General features: G+C 39.4%; 1 pseudogene; it reads left to right on the top strand.

The window, feature by feature from the left end:
- The first annotated feature begins 5,599 nt into the window (after positions 1-5,599).
- On the top strand, positions 5,600-6,554 carry LOC144310118 (18S ribosomal RNA; annotated as a pseudogene).
- The last annotated feature ends 7,421 nt before the right edge of the window (positions 6,555-13,975 follow it).

The raw sequence follows: 13,975 nt of genomic DNA, 5'->3' as shown, positions 1-13,975 counted from the left end.
CTCGATGCTATTCTGCTTAGCCAACTCCAATTACGAACGAATCCATAGCCGTACTATGATTCTCGCACGAGGACTTCAAACCCTCCTTCCCCTGATAGCAGCCTGATGGTTATTAGCAAGCCTCACAAATCTGGCTCTTCCTCCAACAATTAATCTTATCGGAGAACTATTTGTAGTGATATCCTCATTCTCATGATCCAACATTACTATTATTCTAATAGGAATTAACATCACCATCACTGCCCTATACTCACTTTATATACTAATCACCACACAGCGTGGTAAATATTCCCACCATATCAAAAATATCAAACCGTCATTCACACGAGAAAATGCCCTAATAACCTTGCATCTACTGCCTCTACTCCTCCTATCCCTTAACCCTAAAATTATTCTCGGTCCCATCTACTGTAAGCATAGTTTAACAAAAACATTAGATTGTGAATCTAATAATAAAAGCTCAAACCTTTTTGCTTACCGAAAAAGTACTGCAAGAACTGCTAACTCATGCTCCCATGTATAAGAACATGGCTTTTTCAACTTTTATAGGATAGAAGTAATCCATTGGTCTTAGGAACCAAAAAATTGGTGCAACTCCAAATAAAAGTAATAAATATATTTACTTCATGCATAATCACAGCTCTAGTCATTCTTACTTTGCCCATCATTATAACCTCTACTAAACTCTACAAAAATAAGCTATACCCATACTATGTAAAAACCGCTACTTCTTACGCATTCATAATTAGCATAATTCCCACAATAATATTCATCTACTCAGGACAGGAAACAATTGTTTCAAACTGACATTGAATAACAATCCAGACCATAAAACTATCCATGAGTTTTAAATTAGACTACTTCTCAATAATCTTTGTGCCCTTAGCCCTTTTTGTCACGTGGTCTATTATAGAGTTTTCTATATGATATATACACTCCGATCCTTATATTAACCGATTTTTCAAGTATCTTCTCTTATTTCTTATTACTATAATAGTCTTAGTCACCGCAAACAACATATTCCAACTATTCATTGGCTGAGAAGGAGTTGGCATTATATCATTTTTACTTATTGGATGATGATACGGCCGAACCGATGCAAATACAGCTGCCCTACAAGCTATCCTCTATAACCGTATTGGAGATGTAGGCTTCATTATAACCATAGCATGGTTTCTATTGAACTTAAACACATGAGACCTTCAACAAATCTTTATTACAACAAACGATAATTTTAATTTGCCGCTACTTGGCTTACTATTAGCAGCTACCGGTAAATCTGCTCAATTCGGCTTACATCCCTGACTCCCCTCAGCCATAGAAGGCCCCACTCCTGTATCAGCCCTACTTCACTCAAGCACAATAGTTGTAGCAGGAGTATTTCTTCTTATCCGCTTTCATCCACTAATAGAGCATAATCAAACTATTCAAACCCTCACTTTATGCTTAGGGGCTATTACTACACTATTTACTGCAATCTGCGCTCTTACACAGAACGATATCAAAAAAATTGTAGCGTTCTCTACCTCAAGCCAACTAGGCCTAATAATAGTAACAATTGGCATTAACCAGCCTTACCTAGCCTTCTTACACATCTGCACTCACGCATTTTTTAAAGCTATGTTATTCATATGTTCAGGGTCAATTATCCACAGCCTAAACGATGAACAAGACATTCGAAAGATAGGTGGCCTATTTAAAGTCCTTCCCTTCACCACAACTTCCCTGATTGTCGGAAGCCTCGCATTAACAGGCATACCTTTCCTTACAGGATTCTACTCCAAAGACCTGATCATCGAGTCCGCTAACACGTCGAATACCAACGCCTGAGCCCTCTTAATTACACTCGTTGCCACATCCCTAACCGCTGCCTACAGCACCCGAATTATATTCTTCGCTCTACTAGGCCAGCCCCGCTTCTCCCCTATAATCCTTATCAACGAGAATAATCCTCTCCTAATTAACTCTATTAAACGACTCCTTATCGGAAGTGTATTTGCAGGATACATTATCTCCCACAGCATCACACCCACCACCATCCCACAGATAACTATGCCTCATTATCTAAAAATGATAGCCCTTGCAGTAACTATCTTGGGTTTCATCCTGGCACTAGAACTAAACCTTACCATACAAGGACTCAAATTTAACTATCCATCTAATTACTTTAAATTTTCCACCCTCCTTGGCTATTATCCAACCATTATGCACCGCCTCACACCTAAAACAAGTTTAACCATCAGCCAGAAATCAGCATCTATACTTCTGGACTCCATCTGACTAGAAAACATCCTACCCAAATCAATCTCGTATTTCCAAATAAAATCTTCTACCCTTATTTCAAATCAAAAGGGTCTCATCAAGCTCTATTTCCTATCGTTCATACTAACTATAATTCTCAGCCTACTAATCCTTAATTACCACGGGTAACTTCCATGATAACCAACACACCAGTTAACAGCGACCAACCTGTAACAATCACCAACCAGGTTCCATAACTATATAAAGCCGCAATACCCATAGCCTCTTCACTAAAAAACCCAGAGTCCCCCGTATCATAAATTACCCAATCCCCTATTCCATTAAACTTTAATACTACCTCCACCTCATCATCCTTCAAAATATAGCAAGCAGTCAACAACTCAGACAATAGACCAGTAATAAAAGCCGCTAGAACAGCCTTATTTGAAACTCACACCTCAGGGTATTGCTCAGTAGCCATAGCAGTTGTATAACCAAATACTACTAATATACCCCCCAAATAAATTAAAAACACTATCAGCCCTAAAAAAGAACCCCCAAAATTCAGAACAATCGCACAACCAATCCCACCGCTAATAATTAGCACAAGCCCACCATAAATAGGAGATGGTTTAGTGGCAAAACCCACAAAACTCATCACAAAAACGATACTTAAAATAAATACAATGTATGTTATCATTATTCCTACATGGAATTTAACCATGACTAATGACATGAAAAATCATCGTTGTATTTCAACTATAAGAACATTAATGACCAACATTCGAAAAACCCACCCACTAGCCAAAATTGTCAACAATTCATTCATTGACCTCCCAGCGCCATCTAACATCTCTGCTTGATGGAATTTCGGGTCCTTATTAGGAGTATGCTTGATTCTACAGATTCTAACAGGTTTATTTCTAGCTATACACTACACATCGGACACGGCCACAGCTTTTTCATCGGTCACCCACATCTGTCGAGACGTTAACTACGGCTGAATTATCCGCTATATACATGCAAATGGCGCTTCCATATTCTTCATCTGCCTATTCATACATGTGGGACGAGGCCTATACTATGGATCCTATGTATTCATAGAAACATGAAACATTGGAATTGTACTACTATTCGCAACCATAGCCACAGCATTCATAGGCTATGTACTGCCGTGAGGACAAATATCATTTTGAGGGGCAACTGTAATCACTAACCTTCTCTCCGCCATCCCCTATATCGGAACCAACTTAGTAGAGTGAATCTGAGGTGGCTTCTCAGTAGACAAAGCAACCTTAACACGATTCTTTGCATTTCATTTTATCTTTCCATTCATCATCGCAGCTCTAGCAATAGTACACCTCCTATTTCTACACGAAACCGGATCCAACAACCCCTCAGGAATCACATCAGACTCAGACAAAATTCCGTTTCACCCCTACTACACAATTAAAGATATCCTAGGAATCCTACTCCTGCTCCTAGTCTTAATATCACTAGTTTTATTTTCACCAGACCTATTAGGAGATCCAGACAACTACACCCCTGCAAACCCCCTAAACACCCCTCCACATATCAAACCTGAATGATACTTCCTATTCGCCTATGCCATCCTACGATCTATCCCTAATAAATTAGGAGGGTGTACTCGCCCTAGTATTCTCCATCCTAATTTTAGCATTCATTCCATTCCTCCACACATCTAAGCAACGCAGTATAATATTCCGACCCCTCAGCCAATGCCTATTCTGACTTTTAGTCGCCGATCTTCTCACTTTAACTTGGATTGGAGGACAGCCAGTTGAACACCCTTTCATCATTATCGGACAGGTCGCCTCAATTCTATATTTCACCATCCTATTGATTCTAATGCCAACAATTAGCGTTATCGAAAATAATCTTCTAAAATGAAGAGTCTTTGTAGTATAATCATTACCTTGGTCTTGTAAACCAAAAATGGAGAGTAGTCGCCCTCCCTAAGACTCAAGGAAGAAGCTCTTGCTCCACCATCAGCACCCAAAGCTGAAATTCTTCTTAAACTATTCCCTGACACCCCCTACATTCATATATTGGACCACCTCTACTGTGCTATGTCAGTATCTCCAAAAAATCCTTCTTTCCCTCCCCTATGTACGTCGTGCATTAATGGCTTGCCCCATGCATATAAGCATGTACATGATATTATATCTTTACATAGGACATGTCTAGTCCAATTCCACAACCCATTGATCCTCAACAGTAACTAGATGCATATCACTTAGTCCAATAAGGGCTTAATCACCATGCCTCGAGAAACCATCAATCCTTGCCTGTAATGTCACTCTTCTCGCTCCGGGCCCATGCTAATGTGGGGGTTACTATCATGAAACTATACCTGGCATCTGGTTCTTACCTCAGGGCCATGACTCTATTTATTCCAATCCTACTAATTCTCGCAAATGGGACATCTCGATGGACTAGTGACTAATCAGCCCATGATCACACATAACTGTGGTGTCATGCATTTGGTATCTTTTATTTTTAGGGGGGGAATCTGCTATCACTCATCTATGACCGCAACGGCACTAACTCTAACTTATCTTCTGCTCTCAGGGAATATGCCCGTCGCGGCCCTAATGCAGTCAAATAACTTGTAGCTGGACTTATTCATTATCATTTATCAACTCACGCATAAAATCAAGGTGCTATTCAGTCAATGGTTTCAGGACATATAATTCTAGGACACACGTGTGTACACGTACGTACACGTGTGTACACGTACGTACACGTGTGTACACGTACGTACACGTGTGTACACGTACGTACACGTGTGTACACGTACGTACACGTGTGTACACGTACGTACACGTACGTACACGTACGTACACGTACGTACACGTGTGTACACGTACGTACACGTGTGTACACGTACGTACACGTGTGTACACGTACGTACACGTGTGTACACGTACGTACACGTGTGTACACGTACGTACACGTGTGTACACGTACGTACACGCGCAAGACATTAAGTTAACTTATACAAACCCCCCTTACCCCCCATAAACTCATGTCATCTATTATACACTTATTTATGTCCTGCCAAACCCCAAAAACAGGACTAAGTGCATACAATACTCACAAGCTTTATTTAAATTGTATACAAATGTATTGCTACTCTAGTTAACTTAACACAACAGTCTTACACGCATTCGATCTCGTGGTCTATCTATAGATAGCATCCCCTTTTTTTTTCCTCTCATATTTACTATGTATTTTATTTATTATACACACTACAATTTCAGTATAAGTTAATGTAGCTTAATTAATAAAGCAAGGCACTGAAAATGCCAAGATGAGTCGCACGACTCCATAAACACAAAGGTTTGGTCCTAGCCTTCCTATTAGTTCTTAGTAGACTTACACATGCAAGTCTCCACGCCCCAGTGAGAATGCCCTTAAAATCAGCAGTGATCTAAAGGAGCAGGTATCAAGCACACTCTTAAGTAGCTCATAACACCTTGCTAAGCCACACCCCCACGGGATACAGCAGTGATAAAAATTAAGCCATAAACGAAAGTTTGACTAAGCCATACTAAAAAGGGTTGGTAAATTTCGTGCCAGCCACCGCGGTCATACGATTAACCCAAACTAATAGGCCCACGGCGTAAAGCGTGTTTAAGATACCTTTGCACTAAAGTTAAAACTTAACTAAGCCGTAAAAAGCTACAGTTACCATAAAATAGACCACGAAAGTGACTTTATAATAATCTGACTACACGATAGCTAAGACCCAAACTGGGATTAGATACCCCACTATGCTTAGCCCTAAACATAGATAATTTTACAACAAAATAATTCGCCAGAGGACTACTAGCAATAGCTTAAAACTCAAAGGACTTGGCGGTGCTTTATATCCCTCTAGAGGAGCCTGTTCTATAATCGATAAACCCCGATAAACCTCACCACCCTTTGCTAATTCAGTCTATATACCGCCATCTTCAGCAAACCCTCAAAAGGTAGAATAGTAAGCACAATCATTTTACATAAAAAAGTTAGGTCAAGGTGTAACTTATGGGGTGGGAAGAAATGGGCTACATTTTCTACCCAAGAACATTCCACGAACGTTTTTATGAAATTAAAAACTGAAGGAGGATTTAGTAGTAAATTAAGAATAGAGAGCTTAATTGAATAGGGCCATGAAGCACGCACACACCGCCCGTCACCCTCCTCAAGTAATAAGACACAACCATAACCATATTAACTTAACTAAGACACAAGAGGAGACAAGTCGTAACAAGGTAAGCATACCGGAAGGTGTGCTTGGATTAATCAAAGTGTAGCTTAACTAAAGCGTCTGGCCTACACCCAGAAGATTTCATTACTTATGACCACTTTGAACAAAAGCTAGCCCAACTAACCCCAAACTTAAGTATCACAGACATATAAAGTAAAACATTTAGTTAAATAATAAAAGTATAGGAGATAGAAATTTTAATTGGAGCGATAGAGATAGTACCGTAAGGGAATGATGAAAGACATCTTAACAGTATTAAACAGCAAAGATTACCCCTTTTACCTTTTGCATAATGAACTAGCCAGAAACGACTTAACAAAGAGAACTTAAGCTAAGCTCCCCGAAACCAGACGAGCTACCCATAAACAATCTAAAAGGATCAACTCATCTATGTAGCAAAATAGTGAGAAGATTTGTGGGTAGAGGTGAAAAGCCTAACGAGCCTGGTGATAGCTGGTTGCCCACAAACAGAATTTTAGTTCAACTTTAAATTTACCTAAAAAAAAACAAAATTTTAATGTAAATTTAAAATATAGTCTAAGAAGGTACAGCTTCTTAGAATCAGGATACAACCTTTATTAGAGAGTATATACTAACATCACCATAGTTGGCTTAAAAGCAGCCACCAATTGAGAAAGCGTTCCAGCTCAACAAACAATATAACTTAATCCCAATCATATTACATCAACTCCTAATTATACCTCCTGGGCCATTCTATTTAAATATAGAAGCAACAATGCTAGTATGAGTAACAAGAACTATTTTCTCCCCGCATAAGCTTATATCAGAAACGGATAGACCACTGATAGTTAACAATCTGATAATATCAACCCAAAAATGAAATACTTATCTACCCTATTGTTAACCCAACACAGGCATGCATTTAAGGAAAGATTAAAAGGAGTAAAAGGAACTCGGCAAACACAAACCCCGCCTGTTTACCAAAAACATCACCTCCAGCATTTCTAGTATTGGAGGCACTGCCTGCCCAGTGACACTTGTTTAACGGCCGCGGTATCCTGACCGTGCAAAGGTAGCATAATCATTTGTTCTCTAAATAAGGACTTGTATGAATGGCCACACGAGGGTTTAACTGTCTCTTATTCCCAATCAGTGAAATTGACCTTCCCGTGAAGAGGCGGGAATGCCACAATAAGACGAGAAGACCCTATGGAGCTTTAATTAACTAACCCAAACTTATGGATACTAAATACCTACAAGGCATAACATTACACCATTATTGTGGGTTAGCAATTTAGGTTGGGGTGACCTCGGAATATAAAAAAACTCCCGAGTGATTAAAATTTAGACCCACAAGTCAAAATATAACATCACTTATTGATCCAATAATTTTTGATCAACGGAACAAGTTACCCTAGGGATAACAGCGCAATCCTATTCAAGAGTCCATATCGACAATAGGGTTTACGACCTCGATGTTGGATCAGGACATCCTAATGGTGCAGCAGCTATTAAGGGTTCGTTTGTTCAACGATTAAAGTCCTACGTGATCTGAGTTCAGACCGGAGTAATCCAGGTCGGTTTCTATCTATTATATAACCTCCCCCAGTACGAAAGGACAAGGGATGTAAGGCCTACCTCACAAAGGCGCCTTAAAACTAATAGATGAAGTCAACTCAATCTAACCAGTTTATCTCCTCATAAGCCCGAGAAAAGGGGCTTTGTTAGGGTGGCAGAGCCCGGTAACTGCGTAAAACTTAAACCTTTATTATCAGAGGTTCAATTCCTCTCCCTAACAAAATGTTCTTTATCAACATTATCTCTCTTATCATCCCAATCCTTCTTGCCGTAGCCTTCCTCACCCTCGTTGAACGAAAAGTCTTAGGCTACATACAACTTCGAAAAGGGCCTAATATCGTAGGCCCCTACGGCCTCCTTCAACCAATCGCAGATGCAGTAAAACTCTTCACAAAAGAACCTCTACGACCACTTACATCCTCCATATCAATATTCATTCTAGCCCCCATTCTAGCTCTATCACTAGCCCTAACTATATGAATCCCTCTCCCAATGCCCTACCCACTCATTAATATAAACTTAGGAGTCCTATTCATACTAGCAATATCAAGTCTCGCCGTATACTCCATCCTTTGGTCAGGATGAGCCTCAAACTCCAAATACGCTCTAATCGGAGCCCTCCGAGCAGTAGCTCAAACAATCTCATATGAAGTAACACTAGCAATCATTCTCCTATCAGTCCTCCTAATAAACGGGTCATTTACACTATCCACACTAATTATCACCCAAGAACATATATGACTAATCTTTCCGGCCTGGCCCCTAGCCATGATATGATTCATTTCTACTCTAGCAGAAACTAACCGAGCCCCCTTCGACTTAACTGAAGGAGAATCCGAACTAGTTTCTGGATTTAACGTAGAGTATGCAGCGGGTCCTTTTGCCCTATTCTTTCTAGCAGAGTACGCAAATATCATTATAATAAATATCCTCACAACAATTCTATTCTTCGGTGCATTCCACAACCCATTTATACCAGAACTCTACTCTATTAACTTCACTATAAAAACCCTCTTACTAACTATCTGCTTCCTATGAATTCGAGCATCATACCCTCGATTCCGCTATGATCAATTAATACACTTATTGTGAAAAAATTTTCTACCCCTAACTTTAGCCCTATGCATATGACATGTTGCCTTACCCATTATTACCGCGAGTATCCCACCCCAAACATAAGAAATATGTCTGATAAAAGAGTTACTTTGATAGAGTAAATAATAGAGGTTTAAATCCTCTTATTTCTAGAATAATAGGCTTCGAACCTAATCTTAAGAATTCAAAGATCTTCGTGCTACCAAACTTACACTATATTCTACAGTAAGGTCAGCTAAATTAAGCTATCGGGCCCATACCCCGAAAATGTTGGTTTATACCCTTCCCGTACTAATAAAACCCCCTATTCTCACTATTATTATAGCAACTATCATGGCAGGGACCATAATCGTCATACTAAGCTCGCACTGATTACTGATCTGAATTGGATTCGAAATAAACATGCTAGCCATCATCCCTATCCTCATAAAAAAGTATAATCCACGAGCCATAGAAGCCTCTACAAAATATTTTCTTACACAAGCTACTGCCTCAATATTACTAATAATAGGAGTCACCATTAACCTTCTTTACTCCGGCCAATGAGTAATCTCAAAAATCTCAAACCCCATCGCATCCATCATAATAACCACCGCCCTAACAATAAAACTAGGCCTATCTCCATTCCACTTCTGAGTTCCCGAAGTAGCACAAGGAGTAACACTTATATCAGGAATAATCCTACTAACATGACAAAAAATCGCACCTATATCCATCCTATATCAAATCTCCCCATCAATTAACACCAACCTTCTTATACTAATAGCCCTCGCATCCGTTCTAGTAGGAGGCTGAGGCGGACTAAATCAAACTCAACTACGAAAAATCATAGCATACTCCTCCATTGCCCACATAGGCTGAATAGCCGCTATCATTATTTACAACCCTACAATAATAATCCTAAACTTAACTTTATATATTCTAATAACACTATCTACCTTCATACTATTCATATTAAACCATCCACCACAACCTTATCCTTATCCCACATATGAAATAAATTTCCCCTAATCACCTCCATAATCTTAATCTTAATATTATCCCTAGGAGGACTACCCCCATTATCTGGCTTCATCCCTAAATGAATAATTATTCAAGAATTACAAAAAATAACATAATTATTATTCCAACACTAATAGCCATCACCGCTCTACTTAACTTATATTTCTACCTGCGACTCACATATAGCACCGCACTTACCATATTCCCGTCCACAAATAACATAAAAATAAAATGACAATTCGAGTACACAAAAAAGGCAACCCTACTACCCCCCTTAATCATTATCTCAACTATACTACTCCCGCTAACACCTATATTATCAGTCTTGGACTAGGAGTTTAGGTTAGACCAGACCAAGAGCCTTCAAAGCTCTAAGCAAGTGCTATACACTTAACCCCTGACCAAATCACCTCTAAGGGCTGCAAGAATCTATCTTACATCAATTGAATGCAAATCAAACACTTTAATTAAGCTAAGCCCTCCCTAGATTGGTGAGCTTCTACCTCACGAAATTTTAGTTAACAGCTAAATACCCTAGTAACTGGCTTCAATCTACCTTCTCCCGCCGCGTAGAAAAAAAAGGCGGGAGAAGCCCCGGCGGCGTCTAGGCTGCTTCTTTGAATTTGCAATTCAATATGAAAATTCACCACAGAGCTTGGCAAAAAGAGGACTTAAACCTCTATTTTTAGATTTACAGTCTAATGCTTTTATCAGCCATTTTACCTATGTTCATTAACCGATGACTGTTCTCTACTAATCACAAAGATATTGGTACTTTATACTTACTATTTGGAGCATGAGCCGGGCATAGTAGGCACTGCCTTGAGCCTCCTCATCCGAGCCGAACTAGGTCAGCCCGGTACTTTACTAGGCGACGATCAAATTTATAACGTCGTCGTAACCGCCCATGCTTTCGTAATAATCTTCTTCATAGTCATGCCCATTATAATTGGGGCTTTGGAAACTGACTAGTGCCATTAATAATTGGTGCTCCGGACATGGCATTCCCCCGAATAAATAACATGAGCTTCTGACTTCTTCCTCCATCTTTTCTTCTACTATTAGCATCTTCTATGGTAGAAGCAGGTGCAGGAACGGGGTGGACCGTTTACCCCCCACTGGCTGGCAATCTGGCCCATGCAGGAGCATCCGTTGATCTTACAATTTTCTCCTTACATTTAGCCGGAGTCTCTTCTATTTTAGGGGCAATTAATTTCATTACTACTATTATCAACATAAAACCCCCTGCAATATCCCAGTATCAAACCCCCCTATTTGTATGATCAGTACTAATTACAGCAGTTCTACTCCTACTATCCCTGCCTGTACTGGCTGCTGGAATTACAATACTTTTAACAGACCGTAATCTTAATACGACATTTTTCGATCCCGCTGGAGGAGGAGACCCTATCCTATATCAACACTTATTCTGATTCTTCGGACATCCTGAAGTTTACATTCTTATCCTGCCAGGGTTCGGAATAATTTCTCACATTGTCACTTACTACTCAGGGAAAAAAGAGCCTTTCGGCTATATAGGAATAGTATGGGCAATAATATCTATTGGGTTTTTAGGCTTTATCGTATGAGCTCACCATATGTTTACTGTAGGAATAGACGTAGACACACGAGCATACTTCACATCCGCCACTATAATTATCGCTATTCCAACAGGAGTAAAAGTATTTAGTTGACTGGCAACACTTCACGGAGGCAATATTAAATGATCTCCAGCTATGCTATGAGCTTTAGGGTTTATTTTCTTATTCACAGTAGGCGGGCTAACAGGCATTGTCCTAGCTAATTCGTCCTTAGACATCGTTCTTCATGATACGTATTATGTTGTAGCTCATTTTCACTATGTGCTCTCAATGGGAGCAGTTTTTGCCATTATGGGAGGATTTGCCCACTGATTCCCCTTATTCTCAGGTTATACTCTTAACGATACTTGAGCAAAGATTCACTTTACAATTATATTTGTGGGAGTAAATATAACTTTCTTCCCTCAGCATTTCCTAGGTTTATCCGGAATACCTCGTCGGTACTCTGACTATCCAGATGCATATACCACCTGAAATACCGTCTCCTCTATAGGATCGTTTATCTCGCTTACAGCGGTGATGCTTATAATTTTTATAATCTGAGAGGCCTTTGCATCCAAACGAGAAGTTGCTATAGTAGAACTTACTACAACTAATATTGAATGACTACATGGATGTCCCCCTCCATATCACACGTTCGAAGAACCTACATATGTAATCCAAAAATAAGAAAGGAAGGAATCGAACCCCCTAAAATTGGTTTCAAGCCAATGTCATAACCACTATGTCTTTCTCAATCAGGAGGTATTAGTAAAATATTACATAACTTTGTCAAGGTTAAATTATAGGTGAAACCCCTATATACCTCTATGGCGTACCCATTTCAACTCGGATTACAGGACGCAACCTCCCCTATTATAGAGGAGCTACTTCATTTTCATGACCATACACTAATAATTGTATTCTTAATCAGTTCTTTAGTTCTCTACATCATTTCCCTAATATTGACTACAAAATTAACTCATACAAGCACAATAGACGCACAGGAAGTAGAAACAGTATGAACTATCCTACCCGCCATTATCCTAATCCTAATCGCTCTACCTTCCCTCCGAATCCTTTATATAATAGACGAAATCAATAACCCCTCTTTAACCGTGAAAACAATAGGCCACCAATGATACTGAAGCTATGAATATACTGATTATGAAGACTTAAACTTTGACTCCTACATAATCCCAACACAAGAATTAAAGCCAGGAGAACTCCGACTATTAGAAGTAGACAACCGAGTTGTCCTCCCAATAGAAATAACCATCCGAATACTTATTTCTTCAGAAGACGTTTTGCATTCATGAGCTGTTCCATCACTAGGTCTAAAAACTGACGCTATTCCAGGACGACTAAACCAAACCACCCTTATAGCCATACGACCGGGACTGTATTATGGCCAGTGCTCTGAAATCTGCGGATCTAACCATAGCTTTATACCCATTGTTCTTGAAATAGTCCCCCTATCTTATTTTGAAACCTGATCTGCCTTAATAGTATAACCTAGACTAGACTTACTCATTAAGAAGCTATAAAGCATTAACCTTTTAAGTTAAAGACTGGGAGTTTTAACCTCCCCTTAATGAAATGCCACAGCTAGACACATCCACCTGATTTATTATAATCTTTTCAATATTTCTCACCCTCTTCATTCTATTCCAACTAAAAATTTCAAATCACCACTACCCGGAAAACCCAATAACCAAGTCTACTAAAATCACTAGTCAACATAATCCTTGAGAAAACAAATGAACGAAAATTTATTCGCCTCTTTCGCTGCCCCCTCAATAATAGGTCTCCCTATTGTAGTACTGATCGTCATATTCCCTTCCATTTTATTCCCAGCACCCAATCGCCTAATCAATAATCGGTTAATCTCCATTCAGCAATGATTAATTCAATTAACATCAAAACAAATACTAGCAATTCATAATCAAAAGGGACGAACCTGAGCTCTCATACTTATATCACTAATTCTATTCATTGGTTCAACTAACCTACTTGGACTACTACCCCACTCATTTACGCCCACGACACAACTCTCTATAAACCTCGGAATAGCAATCCCCCTATGAGCAGGGACAGTAATTACCGGTTTCCGCTATAAGACCAAAGCATCCTTGGCACACTTTCTACCCCAAGGCACCCCTCTTCCCCTAATTCCAATACTAGTAATCATCGAAACTATTAGTCTATTCATTCAACCCATAGCTCTAGCCGTTCGATTAAC

The sequence above is a fragment of the Canis aureus genome, unplaced genomic scaffold, assembly GCF_053574225.1.
Source record: "Canis aureus isolate CA01 unplaced genomic scaffold, VMU_Caureus_v.1.0 ptg000430l_RagTag, whole genome shotgun sequence".
In the NCBI taxonomy this organism is placed as follows: Eukaryota; Metazoa; Chordata; class Mammalia; order Carnivora; family Canidae; genus Canis; species Canis aureus.
The sequence above is the reverse complement of the archived record's forward strand: the minus strand, read 5'-3'. Positions and strand labels throughout refer to the sequence as shown.